This window comes from Heptranchias perlo, unplaced genomic scaffold (assembly GCF_035084215.1).
Source record: "Heptranchias perlo isolate sHepPer1 unplaced genomic scaffold, sHepPer1.hap1 HAP1_SCAFFOLD_56, whole genome shotgun sequence".
Classification (NCBI taxonomy): domain Eukaryota; kingdom Metazoa; phylum Chordata; class Chondrichthyes; order Hexanchiformes; family Hexanchidae; genus Heptranchias; species Heptranchias perlo.
The window spans coordinates 1664269-1676383 of record NW_027139581.1 but is presented as its reverse complement, the minus strand read 5'-3'; the positions used below and the strand labels follow the sequence as shown (position 1 = coordinate 1676383).

General features: G+C 42.8%; 1 non-coding gene across 1 annotated transcript; it reads right to left on the bottom strand.

The window, feature by feature from the left end:
• Window positions 1–217: 217 nt before the first annotated feature.
• Window positions 218–300, bottom strand: trnal-uaa (transfer RNA leucine (anticodon UAA)). Its single transcript has one exon. It is a non-coding gene; the product is annotated as a tRNA-Leu (tRNA).
• Between the last annotated feature and the right edge of the window lie 11815 nt (window positions 301–12115).

The following is a 12115-nucleotide window of genomic DNA, read 5'->3' as shown; positions in this document are numbered from 1 at the left end:
TTCAAAACGGAACAGGATAAGTACTTAAAAGGAAAAAATTGCAGCGCTACGGGGATAGGGCTGGCGAGTGGGACCAGCTGGATTGGTCTTGCATCGAGCCGGCACGGACTCGATGGGCGGAAAGGCCTCCTTCCGTGGTGTGAACTTTCTGTGATTCCGTGATGCAAATGGAAAAGGAGAGTCAATGAGCAGTATCAAAATGCAACTGAGTAATACATACCAGGAGTGGGGTTCGAACCCACGCGGGTATAAGCCCATTGGATCTTAAGTCCAACGCCTTAACCACTCGGCCATCCTGGTGCACTCGCACGTTTGTTCTATGTGTAATGTACCTGACTGTCACTTCTTCTACGCTTTTCTTTGTCATTGAATGACTGGTGGGAAAAGATTCACTGAAGTTTGAAGCGTGTCTCACGCCATTTGTGGGGAGTGTCCATCACCCGCTCACGCCAGTTCCTCGTTAGTGCAGTGCTGAGTATCCCCGTCTGTCAAGCGGTTGATCCAGGTTAAATTCTCCTGTGTCGAGGTTCCAGTGCTGCTGCATTTAAAAGCTTCACTTTCATTGATCTTGCAATTTATCTCCACTATTTGATGTGGAAAATACACTGAATGTCGAACTCGGACCATCCCACTTTCCACAATTTAATTTCACTGATATTCCAGCGATTTTAAAACCTGCTCTCTGCCTCACCCTTCACCTCGTTGTCAGAACCCCAATAATTTGCAAGTAATGAATACGCCGAATCGAGCTGTGAGGAGACCCGGGCTAATCCAGCAACCCGAAACAGAGAGATAGAGAGAGAAATAGAAAGAAAGGGAAACAGAGAGCGAGACACAGGAAGAGAGACGGAGCCTGAGAGAGGCCCTGACAAGGGCTCAGAGGAGGTTTATCAGAAAGATCCCGCATACAACAGTGAAATGAATGGCCAGTTAATTTGCATTTTGGTGGTGTGAGTTGAAGGAGGAAGTTAAGCTCATTGTCATCAAATAAATGTTTGAAATAGATTTACTGAAATTTGAAGGCTGTCCAACGCCATCTATGGTGCGTGTCCATCACCAGACGACACCAGCTCCTCGTTCGGATAGTGGTGAGCATCCTTGCCTGTTATTCGTTGCACCCGCGGTTCAATTTCCCGACCGGGAGTGGAAATTTTGCTGCCTTTAAAAGCTTCATTTTCCGTCCTGTGCCAGTTCCTCGTTGGTGTCGTGGTGAGGGACAGGGAGAGACAGAGAGAGAAAGGCATCGGAAAGGGCGGAGAGGAGGTTCACCAGAAAGATCTCACAAACAGCAATGAAATGGATGGTGAGTTCATCGGCTTTTTGGAGGTGTTGATTATCGTCCAGGTTTCGAAATTTGCGGACAGCAAGTTCCCACAAACAGCAATGACAGAGTGAAAGGCGCAGAAGGCCGATAGAACAGGCGTGTCAATGAGCAGTATCAAAATGTAACGCAAATAACAATTATCAGAAGTGGGGTTTGAAACCACGCGTGTATAAACCCATGGGATGTTGAACCCAATACCTGAAGCACGCGGCCATCCTACTCGTTGAGTTTATACGGTGGTGAGTGTCCCCGAGTGGTTCAGGCGATGGACTAAAAATCTATTGGGATCTCTCCGCGCAGGTTCGGATCCTGCCGACTGGGGATCCCATTATCTGCATTTTAACATACAGCAAACTTCTTGTGGAATTACTCATTCTTTAGTGAATTAAAAATACACGGCTTTCAACACCTCGAGTTTTATGCTCATTGGAATTGATGTGCAAGATTTCACAAAATCTACGATGGGAATAGAACAAAAATGTGCCAAATTACCGATCGTCTGTCTCTCTCTGTGTGTTTGAGTCACTCCATGTGCGCATGTCCGTGTGTGTGTGGGCCTCACATTTTCTCCGTTTTTCTGAAGGGGTCTCTGTCTCTTTCTTTCTCTCCCTCACTCTCTCCCGCGTTCCTCACATAATTTGACTCTGGACATGATCCAACAAAGAGATGGAAAAGTGGCCGCTCAGTCTTCTTTCACCAATGGCCCGTGGAAAGTTAAATAAAGTGTCATGAAGCACCAGGCCGAGTGGTTAAGGACTTAAGATCCAATTGTTTTGCACCCGGGTGAACCCCACTCCCGGTAGCTCTTTAATTTAATCCCGTTACACTTTCATACTGCTCAGTTCCACTCGTTTTACATCTGCATTATGTAATTGTTATTTTGTCATTGCTGTTTGTGGGATCTTGCTGCGCGCATATTTGAAAACCTGGATGACAATCCTCCCTCAATCAACACCACCAAAAAATAGATTAACTGGCCATCCTTTTCATTGCTGTTTGTGGGATCTTTGTTGTCAGAACCACAACAACAAGCAACAATTGAAACTCTTTAATTTGATTCTGTTACACTTTCACACTGCTCAGTTCCACTCGTTTCCCATCTGCATTATGTACCTGTTACTTTGTCATTGCGGTTTGTGGGACTTTGCTTTGCGCATGGCTGGAAACCTGGACGATGATCTTTCCTCAAACAATACCACCAAAAAACAGATGAACTGTTGGTTCTGATATCGAGGTGAAGGGTGAGGCAGAGAGCAGCTTTTAAAATCGCTGGAATATCAGTGAAATTAAATTGTGGAAAGTGGGATGGTCCGAGTTTGTCTTTCAGTGTATATTTCGCATCCAATATTGCAGGTAAATTGCAAGAGAAATGAAAGTAAATCTATTAAAGACAGCAAAAGTGTAACCGACTCGTCGGGGAATTGAATCCTGGTCTCCAGTGTGGATTCTTCTCTCTGAATAAACAGATTGCAATGTTGAAAACGTGACAGGAACATTCTCTCCAACACGAATTATATATAAGACACTTGGAAATCCATGAACAGACAGTGATAGCCTCATGGTAGCACTGGGTCTGGATATGGAATGGCCGGTTCAAATCACTGGAGAATGACAAGAATCCCATCGTTTTAATTCTGTTTGGGAATCAAATCACTTCTTTAAATTTCTAAAATACAGCATCGAGCAATATAAGAACATAAGAACATAAAATAGGAGCACGAGTAGGCCACTCGGCCCCTCGAACCTGCACCGCCATTCAATAAGATCATGGCTGATCTTCGACCTCAACTCCACTTCCCGCCCGATCCCCATATCCCTTGATTCCCCGAGAGCCCAAAAAATTATCGATCTCAGTCTTGAATATATTGAATGACTCAGCATCCACAGCCCTCTGGGGTTGAGAATTCCTAAGATTCACAACCCTCTGCGTGAAGAAATTCCTCCTCATCTCAGTCTTGAATGGCCGACCCCATACCCTGAGACTATGCCCCCGAGTTCTCGACTCTCCAGCCAAAGAAATCAGCCTCTCGGCAGCTACCCAGTCAAGCGCCCTCATAATCTTATATGTTCCAATGAAATCACCTCTCATTCTTCCAAACTCCAGAAAGTATAGTCCCATTCTACTCAACCTCTCTTCATAGGACAAACCTCTCACCCCAGGAATTAATCTCGTGAACCTTCGTTGCACCGCCTCGAAGGCAAGTATATCCTTCCTTAGATAAGGAGACCAAAACTCTGTGCAGTACTCCAGGTGAGGTCTCACCAATGCCCTGTACAACTGTGGTAAGACTTCCTTACTGTTGTACTCCAACCCCCTTGCAATAAACGCCGACATGCCGTTTGCCTTCCTCATTGCTTGCTGCACCTGCATAATCACTTTTTGTGTTTCTTGTACGAGGACACCCAATTCTCCCTGAACACCAAATTTTACTAATTTCACACCATATAAAAATATTCTGCTATTCTATTCTTCATACCGAATTGTAAAACCTCACATTTCCCCACATCATACTCCACCTGGCACCTTCTTACCCATTCACTTAGCCTGTCTATATCCCTTTGCAGACTCTGTGTGCCCTCCTCACAGCTTACTTTCCCACCTATCTTTTATCATCAGCAAACTTGGATACATGACACTCGGTCCGTTCATCTTAGTCATTGATATCGATTGTAAATAGCTGAGGCCCAAGCACCGATCCTTGCGGTACCCCACTAGTTACAGCCTGCCAACCTGAAAATGACCTATTTATCCGCACTCTATTTTCTGTCCGTTAACCAATCCTCTATCCGTGCTGATGGATTATCCCAACTCCATGAACGCTTACATTGTGCAACAAACTTTAATGTGGCATCTTATCGAATGTCTTTTGAAAATCCAAATATAGGACATCCATTGGTTCCCCGTTATCTATCCTGCTTGTTGCATCCTCAAAAAACTCAAATAAATTTGTCAAACACGATTCCCCTTTCATAAATCATGTTGACTCTGCCGAATCATATTATGAAGTTCTAAGTGCCCTGTTACCACTTCCTTAATAATGGATTCCAGCATTTTCCCAACGGCAGAGGTCAGGCTAATTGATGTGCAGTTCCTTGTTTTCTCTCCCCCTCCCTTCTTGAATACCGGGATAATATATGCTATCTTCCAATACACTGGGATCATTCCAGAATCTAGAGAATTTGGGAAGATCATAACCGATGCATGCACTATCTCTGCAGCCACCTCTTTTAGGACCCACAGATGTTGGCCATCAGGTTCAGGGGATTTGTCGGCTTTTAGTCCCATTAGTTTGTCCAGTACTTTTTCTCCAGTGATATTAATTGTATTAAGTTCCTTCCTCTCATTTACCGTCTGGTTCCCCATTATTTTTGTTATGCTTTTTGTGTCTTCCACTGTGAAAACAGAGAGAAAAAAATATGTTTAACGTATCTGCCACTTCCTGATTACCTACTTTAATTTGTTCTGTCTCAGCCTGTAAGGGACAACGTTTACTTTTGTTACTCTTATCCTTTTTATATCGAAACATAGAAACAAAAAAAATAGGAGCAGGAGGAGACCATTCGGCCCTTCGAGCCCTGCACCGTCATTCAATATGATCATGGCTGATTCTTTATCTCAATACCATATTCTCCCTCTCTCCCCATACCCCTTGATGCCTTCTGTGTCCAAAAATCTTGCAATGTCCTTCATAAATATATTCAGTGACATGGCCTCCACGGCATTCTGGGTAGAGAATTCCATTGGTTCACCACCCTTTGAGTGAAGAAATTTCACCTCATCTCAGTCCTCAATGTCCTGCTCCGTTTCCGAGCCTGTGACCCCTCGTTCTGGACCCTCCCCCCCCCCCCCCCCCCGCCGCCAGCCAGGGTAAACATCCTCCTTCCATCCAGCCTGTCTTGCCCTGCCAGAGTTTTATACGCTTCAATGAGATCCCCTCTTATTCTTCTAAACTCTCGTGAATACAGGCTTAGTCGACCCAATATCTCCTCATACGACAATGCTGCTGTAACAAGAATCAATCTGGTGAAACTTCGCTGCACTCCCTCCATGGCAAGTATATCCTTTCTTAGGTAAGGAGGCCAAAACTGCACATTAACAGGTGTGGTCTCACCAAGGCCCTGTATAACTGCAGTGAGACATCTTTTCTCCTGTACTCAAATCCACTTGCAATGAAGGCCAACATACCATTCGCCTTCCTAACTGCTTGCTGCACCTGCATGCTTGCTTTCAGTGATTGGTGTACAAGGACACCCAGGTCCTTTTGTACATCAACGTTTCCCAATCTATCACAAATTAAATAATACTCTGCCTTTCTGTTTTTCCATCCGAAGTAGTTAACTTCACATTTATCCACGTTATACTGCATCTGCCATGTATTTGACCACTCAATCAACTTGTCTAAATCGCCTTGAAGCCACTTTGCATCATCCTCACAGCTCACCATCCCACCTAGTTTTGTATCATCATCAAACTTGGAAATATTACATTTGGTTGCCTCATCCAAATAAGGGGGCCAAAGAACGGATCCCCGCGGTACCCCACTAGTTACCACCTGCAACCCCGAAAAAGACCCATTTATTCCTACTCTCTGTTTCCTATCTGTTAACCAATTTTCAATCCATGCCAGTATGTTACCCCCAATCCATTGTGCTTTAAGTTTGCACACGAACCTCTTATGTGGGAGTTTCTCAAAGGCCTTCTGAAAATCATAATGCACCACATCCATTGGTTTCCCCCTTATCTATCCTACCAGTTACACCCTCAAAAACATCCAGTAGGTTTGTCAAACAAGATTTCCCTTTCATAAATCCATGTTGACTTTGTCTAATCCCATTGATACTTTCGAAGTGTCCTGTTATCATATACTTAAAAATAGACTCGAGCATTTTCCCTACTACTGATGTTAGGCTAACCGGTCTGTCGTTCCCTGTTTTCTCTCTCCCCCCTTTTCTAAATAGTGTGATTACCTTTGCCACCCTCCAAACTGCAGGGATTTCTCCAAAATCTATGCAATTTATGAAGATGACAACCAATGCATCCACTATTTCCATAGCTAACTATTTTAATACTCTGAGATGCAGATTATCAGGCCGTGGGGATTTATCGGCTTTCAGTCCCAATAATTTCTCCAGCACTATTTTTTTACAAACACTAATTTCCTTTAACACCTCCTTCTCACTAGACCCTTGGTTCCCGAGCATATCTGGGAAGATGTTTGTGTCCTCTTCCGTGAAGACAGAACAAAAGTATTTGTTAAATTGCTCTGCCATTTCCTTGTTCCCCATTATAAATTCTCCCGTTTCTGACTGTGAGGCACCTGCATTTGTCTTCACTAATCTTTTTCTTTTTACATACTTGTACAAGCTTTAACAGTCTGCTTTTTTGTTCCTTGCAAGTTTGCTCTCATGCTCTATTTTCCCCTTTTAATCTTTTTTGCTTAATTATAAACTGATCCCAATCCTCAGTCTTGCTACATTTTCTGGCAACTTTATATGCCTCCACTTTGGATCTAAAATTATGCTTAATTTCTTTTGTTAGCCATGGTTGGGCCGCTTTTCCTTTTGTGTTTTTGCGCCAGAAAGGAATGTATAATTGATGCAGTTCATGCATTCACTCCTTGAATGTTAACCATTGCCTATCCACCATCATGGTAATCCCCAATCTATCACAGCCAACTCACTCCTCATTCTTCGTAGTTTCCTTTGTTTAGATTTGGGACCCTAGTTTCGATTGGACTATTTCACTTTCCATCTTAATGAAGAATTCTATCATGTTATGTCCATTCTTTCCAAAAGGACCACGCAAACAAGATCATTAATTAACCCCTTCTCATTGCACAATATCCAATTAAGGATAGCCTGTTCCCGAGTTGTATCCTCAACGTACTGGTCTAAAAAACCATCTCAGACTCACTCCAGGAATTCATCCTCCACAGTATTATTACTAATTTGGTTTGGCCAAGTCAAGATGTCGATTAAAGTCACCCATGATAACTACAGTACCCTTGTTACATGCATCTCTAATTTCCTGTTTGATGCCGTTCCCTGCATTACCACCACTGGTATTGATTCATGTTATCATGAAGAATCTTTTTTGTTTTCATTTTATTCCGTTTACCTGATTTTATGGAGACTGTACATTGGCGGATGAAAATAAAATCAGCAATAATTTTGAGAGAATTGTTGTAACCTGGAGTTCAGGTTACATGAGCTGATGCCTGATTGCTGGAGGCTTAACTTTAATATTTTGATTGGTAAAAAATGGTCCTTGCCTGGGCACAGTTTACACTCCAGGGATTTGAGCAGAAAATCTAGGCTGACACTCCAGTGCAGTACTGAGGGAGAGCTGCAATGTTGGAGATGCCGTCTTTCGGATGAGGCGTTAAACTGAGGACCTCACAGGTGGATGTAAAAGATCCCATGGTACTATTCGAAGAAGAGCAGTGGAGTTCTCCCCGATGTCCTGGCCAATATTTATCACTCAACCAATACCTAAAATAGATTATCTCATCATTTTCTTCATTGCTGTTTATGGGAGCTTGCTGTGCTCAAATTGGCTGCCTGCATTACAACAGTGAGTACAGTTAAAAGTATTTCATCGATTGTAAAGCGCTTTGGGACAACGTGACAATGTGAAAGGCGCTATCGACACGCAAGACTTTCTATCTTTCTCATTCTGCATGGGGTCATTTGACTGAGATAATCTGATCCACCCCTCTACCCATGATTCTTCTCTTGCTTTGTGCTTTTTGCATACATAAATATTGATTTTTAAAATTTACATATTAGTGTACATATCCCACGTCTATTTTTCTGATTGGATGAATTTTGATGAAGAAGATTCTCCACGCCCGAAACGATAACATTTGTTCTTTCAGATTTAGAGCATTTTGCTTTTTGTTTCAGTGCTGTGGGACTCTGTCCAGTTTACTGACACAGCAGAAGGAGCAAGAGGACAGGCTGATTGAATACAGAATACAGCAGGTCACTGGGAAAGTTAGAGCAGCTGGTAAAACTCCTGCTGTAAATAAAGGGCAGGGTCAGTTACACAAGACTGAGTGACTTTATTGTGCAGCCTCCAGGCATCATCTTTACAACTGTCAAAATTAAACCCAAAATCTGTTCCCCCAGAACAGACATTAACTGTCTCGCCTGCTTCATCTCCTGCTGTTCTGCTTCTGCAGTCACTCACTCTAAGCTGATTACAATGAGTTGTTTTATGATTATTTCGTGCTCTCTGTGTGTTAATCACATTCCTGTCTCTACCTTGCTGTTTTTTTTTCATCTGTCTGTCTTTCACTGGTTCTGTCTCTCTGTCAATATATTTATCTTTCTCAGTCGTCTTTCTGGCATTTTTCTGTCTTGTTACTTCATCCTCTTTTAATTTCTGTCTCTGTATCACTGTTCCATTTCTATATTTTTTCTCTGTCACCCTTTGCTTCTCTCGTTATATCTCTAGGTTTCTGTCTTCCATCTTTATCTCTTCTTTCCATTTGCCTCGCTGTCCCTCTCGCTCGTTCTCTCCCCACTCTCTCTGTCTATCTCTGTCTTTTTTGCCTTCTCACACCCTTTTCAACTCTTTCTCTCTCTTTCGCTCTGCCTTTCACGCTCTCTGTTCTGTCTCTCCTTTTCTTTATTTCTCTCTTCACTTTCTCCATCTCTTTCTTTTTTATGAATTCACAATCAACTTTAATTTCGTTGTAGGCAGACTACGTAAATGCATCATTAATTCTTGCACATTAGTCCAACATTATCTTTTATACAAATGAAGAAAAAATAACAGTACAATTGGATGTTTGGATATCAATATAAAAGCACCCATTTCTTCTGTTCAGATACATGTATAGGAATTCATTTACACATATGTCTACATAGCTGTCTCCGCTGTTCAGAAGTAATTCATTGTGTAAAGTGTTTTGAGATGTGTTAATATAAAGGGCACTGTACAAATTCCGTTTTAATGAATTACATTGTCCATTTATAGACCAGAAAATATCCGCCTCTTGCTTTTGTTGTCTCACTTTGTCTCTTTTGCTGTCTGTCACTCTCCTGCACTGATTCTTTCTGTTTCTCCAGTTCTCTTTGCTTCACTTCTTTTGTCTCTATCGCCCTGTTTCAATCTCTCTTTCTAATTTTCCCTGTGTGCCTCTCACTTTCTGTCCACTTTCCTTCTGCACCTCTGAGTTTCTTTCACCATTTGTCGACCTGTTTCTCTCAACTTTCTCTCGCTGGTAAACTCCCTCTCTTTCCCTTAATCTGTGTTAATCATTTCCTGTCTCTGTTTTCTCATGGAAAGATGCTCCTTTCCTGTTTGTGCTTTTTCTCCCTGGATTTCTTTCTGATTATATTTTTCTCCTTCCATGTTTTTTTCCATCTCTCTTGTCTTTTCTATTTATCTTCCTGTTCCCTCTCTGTTTCTGCCCTTTATTCTTTCTCCCTCTCTCCCTCTTTTCTGTTTATTTATTTTTCTTTCTGATTGTCTCGAGCTGTTTCTCCATCTAAATCTCTTACTGTATTTCTTTCCGTCTTTCTCTAACTTGTTAACTGTCCTTTTCTCTCTGCCCCTTTCTGCTCTTCAATCACTTTCAATTTATTTTTCTCTACGTCTTCCTTTCTTTCACTTTCTTCACGATTTCATTCTCAATTATCTGCTTTTCTCTCTGTTTATGGCTCTAACGGTCTCTCATTTCCCCTTTCTATCTGCCTCTATCTGTAAGGTTAACTCTATGTGTAACCCTGTCTCTTCCTCTCCACGTATCTATCTATCTATCTATCTATCTATCTATCTATCTATCTATCTATCTATCTATCTATCTATCTATCTATCTATCTATCTATCCATCCATCTGTTTGTTGGTTTGTCTGTCTGTCTATCTCTGTCATTTTATCTCTCCATTTAGATGGAGTGCAGCTATTCCGATCAGGCCCACAGCACCGACTTTCATTGACAGGTTTGCCCATTTTGCAGGGCGGCCATTTCGTTGAAGTCCAGCTGAGCTCTTTAGTGCCGCCTGTTTGAGCAACAATTCATGTGTTGTCTGCAGAGCGAATCACGCCTCAATAGGTCAGATTATCAATATGATGTAATATCAGAATCAGATTTCAGATTATGTCAGCTAATATATAATCTACTTTCCATCCGGTGGGAAGTGCAGGAGGTGGAGTATGAAATGGCCAGAAATAGTTCTAGTGCTTGAAACCCTTCAGCTCTTTCTATGATTTCACTAATTTAACAATTAGATTGAGTGGGTATTTCACCGCGTTCTTCAGCTCCTCTCTGAATTTAGCCTGGGTCAGGACATAAATACACGTGTTTGTGCAGGAACTGAGAAGCTGCAGCATTCCTGATGTGGCTTCTGTGATATAACGAGGGTCAGTGAATGAATTAAAATACCGAATGTCTGTAATTCGCCGATAAATGTTATTTACAACCTGGGTCACCCATAATAGGATAAAACTGCCCGATATACTGAAGAGTAAAATGATGGATTTCTTTCGGTTCTCCATCTCTGGATCCTTGTGATTCTCTCCATTACTGCGGCCCCGGAGTCCCCTGCGGACTCGACTGGCTGCTAAAATACGTCTGACCGTCAGAACATTGAGCAGCAAAATCAATAAGAAGGGGGCACAAGGGGTTAAAATGAGGTGAACGAACTCAAATGCGGCCCACACTGGGGAAGTGCGGAAGTTCAGTTTAAAGACACAATACCGGGGAACATTATCAATTATAAGGTAAGTTTCATTTCTAAAGTACCAGGGAACACTCTCGAAACAGCCCAACACACTCACTGTTCCTATAACTACAGCCGCCATTTTCTCGGTGCAATATTTTGTTTTAAGATTCTCACAAGAAATGACCACAAATCGATCAAAGGTGAAAGCGACTGTGAACCAGACAGAAACAACCGTGGCTGCAGAACCCAAGAACATAATGGGACGACACACGGGAGTAATGAACAAGAATGAATTGGGAAAATAACTTAGACCAACCCGTGTCAATATCAGATCAGTGATAACGACCAGGAGATCGGCCACTGCCATTCCCAACAGGTAGCGACTGATACATTTGGAGAGACCGCAGTTTCCTCGGGACAGGATCACAATCGCCACCAAGTTAACTGTAAGAGAGAGAAAAGGAAGCAGAGAAATTACTGATCAGACCTGGAGCCAAAACAGTAATATGACAGGATCTGGGGTTAAATTTCCAGCTTTGTTGCTGCATCGAACGGTGGAAACTGAGTCATTCACCTGGACAGCGCTTTCGGGCAGAGAAATGTTTATAAACTCAATTATCAATAATGAATTGTGAAATCGATAAAGAAAGTGAATAAATGAGCATTGGATCCACTGGAAGGGCCGAGTGAGAGCGCAGTGCCGGTGGGGAAGGGAGAAGGAGTTTTACCGAGCAGGAATCCAACGGGTTAAAGCCGAATTTGGGCTCCAGACTGACGGGAAAGAGAGCGAAGGCCGGAAAGGTGAGGGGACAGGGGGAGGTGCAGCTGGTTTGTTTCCCTGGGTTAAGAGAACCGACAGAGGCTGACACAAAACGGGGAAAGGCCGAAAGCGGTGGCCGTGAGTTTGAGGCTTCGGATCGGATTGGAAGAGGCAGCTGGAGACCGAGGCAATGAGTGAGATTGGGAGGGAGACAAGGAAAAGGACATGTCGGAGCAGGAGGGGAGTTAGGAACAGATTGTTTGGGAAAGCGGATAAACTGAAGCAATGGATGAGGAGACAGAGGATTCAATGTGGTGGTTGGAGAGGCTGGGATTCACAGGGAGAGACTGCAGCAGA